The sequence below is a fragment of the Furipterus horrens genome, unplaced genomic scaffold (assembly GCF_987537825.1).
Source record: "Furipterus horrens unplaced genomic scaffold, mFurHor1.1.pri manual_scaffold_6, whole genome shotgun sequence".
Lineage (NCBI taxonomy): Eukaryota > Metazoa > Chordata > Mammalia > Chiroptera > Furipteridae > Furipterus > Furipterus horrens.
This window is the reverse complement of record NW_028327176.1, coordinates 157,026,599-157,039,997: the sequence shown is the minus strand read 5'-3', so window position 1 is coordinate 157,039,997 and position 13,399 is coordinate 157,026,599. Positions and strand designations below refer to the sequence as shown.

The window sequence follows — 13,399 nt, the reverse complement described above, 5'->3', positions numbered from 1 at the left end:
AGAGCACCATTCAGACCATTCAAATAAAGAATCCATTGAGTTTAAGGCATACTCATAGTAGGTAGTATTATTTAGAGGCTATCCTATATGGATAAAGCAGTGTCAAAGTTTGAAGACAAAGGACAAATAGGGCAAGAGTTCTGTGAGAAAATGAAGATTATAAGGAAGGGTAGATGAAAATAAGATGGAATAGCAGGATTCTGGAAGACTGACAATAAATAACAGAAACTTGGGACTTATGTGGAAAATGAATCAGTGTTATGATTGGAGTGATTTGTGTGGTAATGAATGATTTTGATTACAATTATTATTGATGGTCTGGAGAAGTGAAGTGTGTTTTCTTGTAAAAAATTAATTATTTAAAAATGCTATCTGAATACAGGAAATAGTTTTAGAAGGATTATTAAAAACTTTTTAGAAGGAAAGTGTGGTGTGTTTGACTTGATTCCAATTAGTATGTGTTTGCCCTCCTGAATTTATGTCTTCGTGAAGTTCTCATGAAATCCATTTTGTGGGGGCTATTTATTTGTGTCTTTACCTTCTCTTTAGTAAGTGTCCTTAGTCTTCTAATTTATAATTTTTGTTTTTCATTGTTGGATTTGCTTCATGGCATATCTGTTTAACGGTAAGGACTCAAGGAAATAACCATTGTGGAGGATTACTGGATATTGAAAATAGCCTATATTAGAACATAACTAATAGGTTGATATTTATAATATAGGGTCAGCTTTAAAACATGCTGTGTATTAGCTTATTACATATCGGTCTTATGTGGATGTGCTTTACATACTTTGATCTTTGATTATATAAATCTTTTTGTCACCAACTAATCCTAGATCTATAAAGTGTTTATTTTTCTCATTTACAAAATTAAACCTATCCTTATTAAATTCCAGGTATTCTAGAATAACCCAAAAAGTTCATCCTTTTTGTACTATAACTCCAAGCTGAGAATTACCATGACATAGAATTGTATTAATCTAAATACTATACATGAACTTTGGGCCAGTATTACCAAATGTAATTTGAGTTTGTTTTATAGTATATCTAGAAAATATTTTATTTAGTGGCCTTTAAGTATATTATTAGCAGTTCGACAGTGGTAAGAGCTTCACTGCAGTGGGATTATCCTGGTTCCTTTGATGAAGAAAAAGTTAAAGTGGGTCTGGTGAGATTACAGTTTTGGGTTAGGGAAGAGTTTAGATTTTAGAATTCTTATAATTTTTAAGAGTTATGTTTCTCAGTTGGAAATGGGGAGAAGAAATGATGTCAGTAATTCCTGCAGGAATTCTTCTTTGAGGTCTGAGGTACAGACTTAATTAGGAGGGAGGAGGGAACATTCCCCTGTAGTCTCAGAGCATAGTTTGCTACTATGCCAGTAGGTACCCACATGAAGGTGAGCAGGTATAAGAATATTGATTACACCAGTCTTTTTTATATAACATTTGGTTGGAAATTGAGGACTCAGGAGGAAAGAGCCTGTCTTGCTACTAGCTTCTAAAATTTGACTGCTCTTTGCAAGTAATAACATTATGCTTATGCTATATAATTCAAGTATTTAACCTGTAGTAGTAAATTTTGAGTTATTTATCTTAGTTATTCTTTCTCTTTGTCTATAATGCAACTATAGTTGAATATAGGTGTGCCTGTATATACTAAATATAAATTTAATCTTGGGGATATAAATCAAAGTACATGGAATAATTTTTATATAAATTCTGTGGCACATTGCTTTAAGTGAAGAGTACATCTGTGAAGTGAAGTAAGTTATCAAACCTTAAATGAACAGAATGGCACTGTGTAGTCAGACCCTTGCTCCCTGCACCGCCCTCCCTGTTCTTTAGTATTGTTCGTTGGTTATAACTGATGTTACAAATGATGCTCTTTGGACACTGCTAAATCCTCAAAGCTGCCTATGAGTCATCTGAAAAATAACTTGCATTCTTTTTATTTTAATGTCGTGTTTTATTTTAATTCTTTAAAAATTTAAAATTCATACGTCAGTAGAGTAATTGAACACAGAACATAAATGCACTGTGAATTACAAATACCTAGTTTTATAAGTGACCATTATATAGAGATACCTTTCCTTTCTTTTCTAACCTGCAGTTTTTAGAGGTTCATTCATTTCTCACTTAATAAATACTTATTGAATCATTACTGTGTTTCAAGAACTGCAGAATTGGAAAGAGAATAAAATGGAGAGGATTACATCAGAATCTCAGCAGGGATGGGCCTCTAGTACTGAATCGTGTTCTGAAATTGCCCTTGAGTCCTTTGCTTTTAGCTGTGGTATTTTGAGATTTAAAATAATGCTAAATAAGGATGTGAGGCTTTTACATTTAAGAGGGAGTCCAGACACTAACTTAACATGAGCAGCATCACTTTTTTAGCTGTGGTGATTTTTTCTTGAGGTGTCAAGTTCCAGGTTGGTAGGAAATAGATCAGTGACATGAGACTAGATGCATCTGCAAAGTCTACCAAATTGTAACATAAGCTACACCAGCAGATCACCAGTTTCTTTTTAGGTTTTTCTTTGCAGGGACCTGGAGGCCATGTAAATAGCTGTTGTTGCCATAGAAATTAGTTTGAGAGGAGGTTGCTTTTGAACTGTGTGGCACGGTTGTGTAGGGAGGGCATAACCTAGATGTGGTGCTCCAGTTGAGTGATTAAGGGAAAAGCAAGAGGAAACTGGGAGACCAGGACCCTGAGACCAAAAAAAGAAAATGTACTTATTTTTTGCTTAGGCTTGGCTTTGAAGCCTTCCATGGCACAGCCTTCCTGTCTGGTATCACATGGCACCAGAGAGGCAGCCTCACAGGCAGTTCTTTTATCTGTTAAAAGCTGAGTTGTTATTGCTGTATCTGGCAATCTCAGGCTGAATTAATATTCTAGATCAAGTGTAGAGCAAATATTTTCTAAAGAAGGTTGAGAGAACATAGATAAAAACTAACTGGAAATTTGCCTGACCTCGTTGAACATATTTCTGTTCTGCCCAATAGTCCAGCAGTCTGTTCTCAGTTTTTCCTGTTTATCACATTTCCCAGAATCCTCACCATGTTCTGTATCACAGCTCTCCATATCCATAATATCTCTATTTTTACTAAAGCACAATTTTTATTTATTATTGTATGAGAATTTCAATCTATATCAGATAGCTTTTCCTAATCTGCTAATATATTTTCCAAGATTCAGACAAATAAAGAGCTTTGCCAGTCTACATTCCTACCCACAATGGAATTAAGACATATCTTAATGTCCATTATGATAAAAAGTAAATTTATTAAAACAAAATATAAACAAACAAGAGAAAGTCTTTTTTTTTTTTTTTTTTTTTTTACTAGGCAAAGAACTTTATTAATCTTGGTTTCAAACTTTATTCCCAGGCTTCTTCAGCTTAATTTGCTGCAAAGAATGATTTGTGTATAAGCAAAAACTGAAAAGAGCTGCAGTGTCCAAGGGGCTAGAGCTTAAAAATATTAGAGATCTAGATTTTATCAGATCCATAAACAAAATTTGAAAAAGCAGTCATATTATAAAATAGCAGCTCCCAGTAACTTCTTCAAGTTTATCTTCTTCAGAAGTTGACTCAATTCAGTTTGCTTCATTCTTGGAAGCCTCATCAAAATTCTCCACAAGATCTGGAACTTCATCATCATCATCCTCTCCTGTAGCAAGTGGTGCTTTTCCATCCACAGATTGTTTGGGCAGAGCTTCAGCTAGTCTCCTTAAACTGGTCAGACTGTCTGCACCAAGCTGATTTAAGATGCTGGGCAGCATTTCTGTCAGCTGCTTCGTCTCAGCATGGCCTATAATGGTGAACGTGTTCGCTGCCAGAGATGCCTGAACTTTAGGGTTGTTAAAGTGGATCACTGTTCCTTGGTTTGTGAACATATTTACCTCTCTTCAATGCCAGAGATGTTGTTTACCCCCAACTTCTTTAAGGAGAAGAACTGAAGTTTTTTATCATCTGCTGTAGCTGTTCTGTGAACCACCTTCTTCCTACGAGCAGTACCTTTCCCACCAATGCGCACTTGTGCCTGCAGTTTGGCGAGTTTCTCTTGGTTCATGATAGTTTCTTTCATCTTGTTGGAGAGAAAACGGGGCCGCGCGGGGGACTAGGGTTGGTGCTCAGGGGGGTCTTTGGCAGACCAGCTGAAAATAAGCGCGCACACGCGGGGACGCAAGATCAAGAGAAAGTCTTTATAAATTGATTCTAGGCTCATTATTCAAGATAATTATGTTCCATTTCTTCTGCTTCATCTAACTTTCTTCTAAAATTCTCCTTATTGTATATCCAGAAAATGTGTACATGTCACTCACAGAAAATGCAATGGCAATGTAGAACAAAATAAATCCATTTTATTAAAAAAAAAAAGCTGAGTTCTTAAATATAGTTTCTAACTGTTTGGGCTAATATTCAAGCATATTTATATATTTTACTTTAAAAAGGTACAGATAGAGTTAAATATTTTTTTTTTTTATAATTCCCAACTGCTAATTTGTATTGGAGATAATTTTCTTATCTAATTAACCTCATTTATTTCAAATAGGAGGAACTGATAAAAATGGACTTCACTTTAATCATATCTTCATTAGTTGTTTTATATTTATGAAATAATAGGGCCATTTAATAATATAAAATTTGAGGTCGTCCTGTGAATATAGATTAGAAAGGAAGAAAAAGTAGAAAAGTTACCATATAGTGCATTGTTTTTATCTTATTACGAGACTAAGGCCTTTTATAGTAAGGACTTGTTCAATCATTTATTTATTCATGTAGCCAATATTTATTGAGTGTCTGTTATGTGTCAGGTACTCTACTAGGGATTAGAATTAAACATTTTCCCTGTTCATTGTGTATATAAAGTCCAATGGAGAAATAATTATCATCAAATATGATGAGCAGTATGATAGGTGAAGTGCACAGGGTAGGGGGACATACCTAAAGCAGTGATGTTTAAACTGAGGCCCAGAAAGGTGAGTAGGACTGCAGGGCAAAAGGGGGCGGGCCAGATGAGAGTAATCTAAGCCGAGAGAACGGCATGGTCAGATCTGGGAGAGAACATTCTGAGCCTGGATCAGAGGACAGCAAAATTGGGTGATGCCAGGAGGCCACTTGCCTTGCAAATAAGAGACAGTGGGACTTGTTTATAAGAAGAAGCAGTGGGAAAGGAGAAAATGAGATGATTCAGGAGACGAATGTATATTCAGGAATGTATATTCCTTCCTTTCGAAGAGCTTTATTCAGATGGAATTCACATACCATACAATTCACCCATTTAAAATGTATTTAAAATGTATGATTCAGTGGCTTTCAGTATATTCACATTGTTTTCACCAGTGTCCATTTTCTGGGGGAATTTATAAACATTTCCCAGGGCGCTCTCTCTCTTTTTTTGCTTGTGTATTACAGTGATTAGGTTTTATTTGTTTATTTTGCCAAATGGTTTTTAAAAAATACCTCATCTTAATGTAAAATATCCTCTTGTTTTACTCTGTTTTTTCCCTTTCTTTTTTTACAGAAAATTTCAAACCTATAAAAAAGTACAGTAGAAATAAGGTAAAATGGTGAATCCACATCTACACAACATCAAATTTATACAATTACAAATTGCAACACACGACAATCTTATTTCAGATATTCTCTGCTTACCCTCTGACCCTTGGTAATAAAGTAAGTCAAGAGCTATCTCTTAGCCTTTTAATTATAATGACAGTAATATTTATTGAGCATTTACTCTGTCCAAGGCATTATGATAAGAGGTTTACAAGATTGTTAGAGTTAATTCAAAAATTAGATGTTAGGTACAATTATATACCCATTTTATAGGTAAAGTAAATGTTATTTAGACCATTCTCTAACCTGTTGTCCTTGTTTTACGTTATTAGCAGTCAGTTCATTGGTGAATAAGTATTACATTTTTGCAACTTCATAGCTTTGAAACTTTCAGAAACTCTGATAATGGGTACTTAAATAACATGACTTTCAGATATTACAGTGGATTAGTTGGTCAGTTGGCTTTTACTTGAAAATATCTACCATGAATTTTTACAATATGAGGTTTTATCCATGAATTTTTACAATATGAGGTTTTATACTTTATTCATGATTTAAACTGTTTTTCATTGTAGAAATCCTTCTGACGTAAATATAATTATCTTAATTTTACTTATGAAAAATTAAGACTCATCATGTTAATAACATATGCAGGATTATGCAGCTGTTCAAGTGGTGGACCTGAACGATTCTTTAAGTCTTAAGTTCAAAGCCCTGCTCTTAGCCCTACTAGGTTAAATATCTGTATTCAGAAGGGATATGCTAGAGGGGAGAAGCTCCAAGAGGTGTGGTGTAGGATAGTTTAGATGATATTAGGCTAAGAAACAGGAGACCAGGATTCTATTTTGAGATTTGTATTTTGTCAAGTAATTGAACCTTCATTTGCGTATGGTGTAGACCAAAGGTTATGCATGTGCAGAACACTTCTTTTGCTTATGAAATCAAGTAATTTCAAGGCAGTATTCAAAATAATTTTGATTAATATTTTTTCAAGTCAAAAAACCCTTTTAATTTACCCTTTATCTCTCCTTATTTTTTAGTAATCTACATTATTGCTTAAAATGAAATGAGTTTTACAGCTCTATTGTTTGCAGAAATTAAAGTTGTTGGAGGTATATTTTGTTTGTTTATGGACCTTGTCTTTAACTTCAGTGTCATCCATCCTCTCTCCCTAACTCCCTCCCTCTCATCCACCCACCCACCCATCCACTTATTCCTTTACTCTTTTTTTCCGTTTTCAAAGATTTTATTTACTTATTTTTAGAAAGGAGAAGGAGGGGAAAAAGAGAGAGAGAGAAATATTGATGTGCCAGAGAACCATTGATTGGCTGCCTCTCACGCACCCCCATCCTGGGACCTGGCCTGCAACCCAGGCATGTGCCCTGACCTGGAATCGAAGTCCAACCTTTTGGTTTGTGGGAGGATGCCCAACCCACTGAGCTGCACCAGTCAGGGCCACTCATTTTTTCCCTGTCATTTTGCTTTTTGGCCTGATAGAGTATGAATGCCTGTACCTGACCATACTGAGCTGAATTTAGTTCATTTTAGAGACCTGTGATGAACCTGTGCACTGACCTAGAAAAGCTCTTCAGTCACACAATCAGGGGTTTAAGGAAAAGCTTAATGACTCTACATCTCAGACTTGCAGATAGATAGAGGACCAAATAGTTTCTTGTCTGTTAAGTCATTAAGTAATAATTTGTTTCTGAGAGAATTTGTGTTTTCAAAAACCACATCCTGTAATTGAAGAGGTCAGGTTATAATCTGATTTTTGAAAATTTTTATAGAAGAGAAAGAACACTTATGGCTTTTGGCAAGTAAATGCCTGATGATACTTCATCTTAAATTGAAATTAGAGGGGTATATCCAGAAAGTGGTACAGTTGTATGAAATTTTAAGTTATTCAAGAAAAAAATATTTAAGTTTTTGTGTAAAGAAAGGGTCTGTTTTTACTAACCAGCTTTTAAAATGAGTTTTGCATTGAGTTGCTGACCTTTTAAAGCTGTACCTCAGATTGTCCTTTAATTAAATTGCCAATAATTTATGACCTAGCTGCTAATCATAAATGCCCCCCCCTTTTAAAGAAAAACCTAGCTTTTCATCTTGTTTTATATAAGCTTATAGAAAAAAATTTCTTAGATTTTTTTGTGAATGGTTACTAAGGGACAGTGTACAAAAAGGGCTAGAGAACTGTCTAATATGTGAATGGTAGGCTTCAGTAATTATTTTAAATAAGTAATTTTAGAACTTTTAACTTATTATTTTGGTTTTAGTGGGATTTGAAGTAGCTTCAGAAAATGCAATTGAAAAAATAAAATAGTCATCAAAACATGGTAATAATGATTAGACAGTAACAAAATGAGAACAAAGATTTGCACAGAATTGCATACTATTGCTATCATGTACAATTGCTAATAGACTATACATTTGGCTCTTGGGAAGCAGAAGTTTCTCACTATCTTTAAAATATAAAGAATAAAATCAGGAAAGCATGCTTTTTTATATTTATTATTTATGATATTGATACCCGGCATACAGTTTTCCTAACAGTTATTTTTGTATGATTTTTTTTTTTTTGCAGTCATTCTCAGACTCTGCAGATACAATAACTAGGTGTATTTTTTTTGTAAGTATTTAGCTGGATGAAAAAATTATTTGAACAATCTTTTTATTTTTAGTGGATTTTCATGTGCTATGATGATTGTTATATTTTGATGTGTTTAAAATCATGTATACTTTTTCTGCTTTTCTCAAGTTTTTTTTACCTTTCTTGCCTTCTTTTGATTGACTGTGCCATTTTTTCTAGACCACTAGAAATGATAAACTACCTGTCATTTTAAAGTATAACTTTATTTGAGGTATAATTCACATACCATACAATTCACCCATTTAAAGTATACAATTTAATGCATTTTAATATATTCTCAGAATTGCGTGACTATTACCACAATCTAGTTTAGAACATTTTTAGCCCCCCTAAAAGAACTCCATTAGCTGTAATTCCTCATCTTTCCTTCCAGCCCTAAGTAACCACTACTTTTTCTTGTCTTTATAGATTTCTGTCTTTATAGATTTCTTTGTTTTGGACATTTCATATAAATGGGATCATCTAATATGTGGTGGTCCTTAGTGACTGACTGATTTTCACTTACCATTATATTTTCAAGATTCATCCATGTTGTAGCATGTATTAGTACTTCACATCTTTTTTATGGCCATGTATGTATAAATACCACATTTTACTTATCTGTTCATTGGCTGATGGACATTTGGGTTGCTATGACCTTTGGCTATTAAGAATAATGCCTCTATGAATATGCTTTTATTTCTCTTGAGTTTGTACCTAGGAGTGGAATTGCTTGGTCATATGATAACTCATGTTTAAGCTTTTTGAGGAACTGTCAAACTGTTTCCAAGCAGGGACATCATTTTACATTTCCAGCAGCATTGTGTGAATAGTTTTATTTCTTCATATCTTTTCCAACACATTATCTTTCATTTTGATGATAGCCATCCTAGTGCGTGTGATGTGGTAACTCATTGTGGTTTTCATTTGCTTTTCCCTGATGACAAATGATGTCGAACATCTTTTTACATGCTTTAATAAGGCCATTTGTATATCTTCTTTGGAGAAATGTCTGTTCAAATGCACTCATTTTTAAATTGGATCATTTGTGTTTTTACTATTGAGTTGTAAGAGTTCTTGACATAATGTGGTTACAAGTCCCTATCAGATACATGATTTGCAAAAATGTTCTTCCATTCTGTGGGTTGTCTTTTTACTTTCTTGATGGTCTCATTTGAAGCAAAAATTTAAAAAATTTTGATGATGTCTAATTTTCTTTCTTATTACTTGGGCTTTTGGTGCTCTATTTAAGAAGCCACTGCCTGACCTGAAGCTTTACACCTATGGTTTCTTCTAAGGGTTTTATATTTAGGTCTGTGGTTCACTTTGAGTTTGTCTTTGTGGATAGTATAAGGTTAGGGGTCCAACTTTATTCTTTTTCTGGTGGCAATACAGCTGTACCAGATCTAATTATTCTTTTAGTTGTTAATGTAGAAATTATAATATGCATTTCTAATTTGAATATCTATTGTGGTTAGAATCTTTTTTCTTTTCTCATAAGTAAAGGATCTTTTAACATTGGAATGCTGATCCACCCTTGTTTTGAGTTTTATATCTAGTTGTCGAATATTTTGGTTTTATCTTTTTTTAAACCTATAAATTAGGTATTATTTTTAATCAATTTATGCAATCATTGTCCTTAGGATTTTTTAAAATTTTAATTGTAATTTTACTTAAAAAATTTATTCCTTTGTACCATTCAGGGCTTTTCTTCTTCCTGAGACAAATTAAGGGGATTATAGCAGTTCTTTCAGTGAATCTGTTGGTGATGAGCTCTGTTTTTGCTAAGCTGAAAATATATTTGCCCTCAATCTTGAAAGATAACGTACCTTTCCAAACAATTTTTGGGTGCCAGGGTTTACTCTTAACCCTTTGAAGGTGTTACTTCACTGTGTTGTGGATTCCATTATTGTGTTGAGCAGTTCGCTGCCATTCCGAGAGCTTTTTATGAACAGTCTGCCTTTTCTCTGGCTCACTTCTAGTCTGGTGTTTTGTAGTTTCCTTATGATAATGTTCAGTCCTGCTCTGCAGCTGTGTGTGTTTAATAGCAAAGTTGTAAACCTCAAGGGGAAGGACTATATTCATATTTTTATTGTGAATACTATGCTTGTATTGTCTCTTCTACCTAGCACAGTGCCTTGTACATGATACATTCCTCGGAGATTCTTTGTTTGAATTATTGTCGAGATTCTGAATGTGGCCCTTTCCCTACCCAAGTGTAGTTTAGAATATTTTAAAATATTTACCTAAAAATATAGTGAATGCTTAAAAATGTTCATTTGTTTTTATTTTTAAAGAGGATGGGGTTACATGTAGCATTAAAAATGTTTTTTTCTTATATATCATTCTGGCATTAGCAAGAAAGGAAAAAAGTATCATGGTGAATAAAATTAAATTATTGACTTTGGGTTAGAGTTAACATTTTTGTTTAAAAATATAAAATATAATATTTAATATAGACTGATAAATATTTTAAGCTGTTACATTTAACAGAGTATTTTGATACTGAGTTGCATAGTTTCATGACTAAATTTTTTAAATTGTAAACACTCATGATTTATATTGTTATAATACAGTTTGAAGGTTTGGTGTTTTGAATTTAATTCCTTCTTACTTTAAGAAGGATAGAACAGATAGACTTTCCCTAAAAAAGAGAGAGAGAGAGAGAGAGAGAGAAGTTAGAATCAATGTACTCATCCATTGCCAGGTAGGAATAACATCAGAGTAAAATAGAAGGTTGGGATTTTCTTCAGAATTCAGAATATGTTACCTTAAATATAATTCACTTGCATTATCAGGTGACAGCAATGTCCTTTTATATTTTTCTCTTACAAGCTGAAATCTGTCTGAAAGCATTAGTTCCCCTGTGCTGTCTGTGAGTACTCTAAATCCTGTCTCTGGTTTTTAAAAGAACTGCCCTCTGCTGGTTTCAGATTTCATTGTTGTTCCTTAAATGTGGGCTAGATGCCATTGTAATCATTTGCATTTAGGATTGGTGGCTACAATTAAATAGTATAATGTAATACGTTAGGAATTGCATTGCATCTACTTCTAATTGTCTTTCATTAGGGCAAGATAACATTTTAAAACATTAAAATTGTTAAAATCAATATTATCTAGACTCATCTCTGTCTAAGATATAATGGTCCTTTTTTCATATATTCATACTGTCAGATAGTTAATTCCTTGTTCATTAATTCATGTTGTATGTGCATACATGTGTATGCATGTGTGTATGTATATGAGTAGACTAAGCCTTGATTCGTAGTTTTGACAGTAATGAACTCTGAACGTCACAGGAAATTAGGTTTTACATTAGAACTCAGATGTTGATGATGGTTGAACTTAGGATATTTAAGCTTGAAGGCTTCAGCATTAAAATCAGACCCCAGTGGGAAAATGTTGCAGTGAATAGAACAGTGGAGTCACTTCTTAAAGTGTTATTTCCTGAGCCCCTCTCTACTTTACCTGACTCACAATCCCTTGGAGTAGGGCTCTAGATCCCAGGGAACTCTTTTGTATGCTGAAGTTTGAAGTGGTTTTCAGATTTGTACAAGTAAATCTAGCCAAATGTTGATTTTCTCTGCATTTGGAAAACCTTGAGCTAGCAAAGGCAAGAAAGTAGTATATTATCACATACAAGTAGCAGCAAAGACTGGTGATCTCTGCTCCCAGAGGTTTCAGCTATGGCATGGAAAATGACACAGTCAGTCATCTGATATATTCTTCATACTTTAGGTCACTGTTCTTTGAGATATTTCAAACTCCTTGAGGTCACAATCAAAACATCTTTGCAGTTCGACTTTTTGGAAAGAAATTAAAACAAGATGTTGTATAGAGTGAAATGTGAAAGCGTGTATCTTTTTTTGTTCCACTGTGCAGGGGCTACCTTTGTTTGTTAAGGTGTGGGCGTATTCTTTCTGACCATTTCTCTGCTCTTGAATAAGTATGTATTTACATGTATTCATTTGTATGTTTGCATATTTTAAATATTAATTTGTTAGTGGTTTTTGGGTTTTTTTTTTTTTTTAGTTCTTTGTGTAGTCTAGACATACAGCCTTGTCTGATATATTGAAAATAAGATTTACTTCTAGCTTTTTTTGGTGGTGTCATAATAACTAACATCTAGCTTTGTGCCAAGAGTGCTAAGTCTTTATGTGTGTTATTTTACTGAGTCCTCATTGTTGTCATCTCCACGTTCTGGGTGAGGTGGCTCTGATGCAAGGAGGTTAAATAACTTGTTAGGCATACATGGCTGCTAAATAGTAGGGCCAAGATCGGAATGTAAACACTGATTTCAAAACATAACACTTAACCAGTACACTATATCTTTACTTATAAATTTTTTAAATGCAAAAAATGAAAATTTCAAATATGATATGAAGCTCATTTAAAAAATAAATATATTTTTAAGGGGCTACAGTGATTTTAATACAAATGTTTAGGTATGTAACACAAACATATATGACAAATAGATATAATACTCTAATATACTAATACAAATATTCCATAACTTTTGGGGATATTTGCCCTATTTATTTTTATTTTTTAATCCTTATCTAAGGGTATGTTTATAGATTTGAGAGAGAGAAAGAACTATTGATCAGTTGCCACCTGTACGCTCCCCGACCGGGGATTGAACCTGCAGTCTAGGTGTGTGCCTTGGCCAGGGTTTGAACCTGCAGGCTTTTTGGTGGATGAGATGACAGTCCAACCAACTGAGCCACCTGAGCAGGGCGCCTTATTTCTATTTATACCTGACCTTCAGTAGCACAGTTTCTGTTTTCTCCCACTGATTTCACAATAGCCTGTTAATCTCCCTCTTGCCAATCATTTTGCTTAATCCATCCTCAGTGCGCTACCAGAATAATCACTGTAAGTGCAGTTTTGATCCTGTCACTTAGTCGTTTGTTTGGAAACTTTCAGTGACGTCACACTTCTTGCAGAATGAAGGCCAGGCTCTTTCCTTAGATGTCATTTGAAGACTTGTACAACTCTGTTCCACCTGTACCTTTCATGAATTGTCTGGAGCAACTTTTCTTGACACTTACTCAGTACTGCAATTAAATGGGAAAATTTGCTTTGCTTCTTTTGGGACCATATTTTCTGGCTTCATATTTAGATCAATTAGTATTCTTAATCAGCAGAAGAAGCTGATTGGCTGATTGAGCAAATGAGGAATTTATTTAAGGGTGTTTGTTACCTAACTGGAT

The 13,399-nt window shown here is 34.0% G+C and overlaps 1 protein-coding gene and 1 pseudogene across 1 annotated transcript in view; one reads left to right on the top strand and one right to left on the bottom strand.

Annotated features, from left to right (window-relative positions):
• Positions 1-13,399, top strand: part of CEP85L (centrosomal protein 85L) — a 123,744-nt gene that overhangs the window by 35,647 nt on the left and 74,698 nt on the right. The gene's annotated exons all lie outside the window — the stretch shown is intronic.
• LOC150007678 (transcription factor BTF3 pseudogene) lies at positions 3,337-3,917 on the bottom strand (annotated as a pseudogene).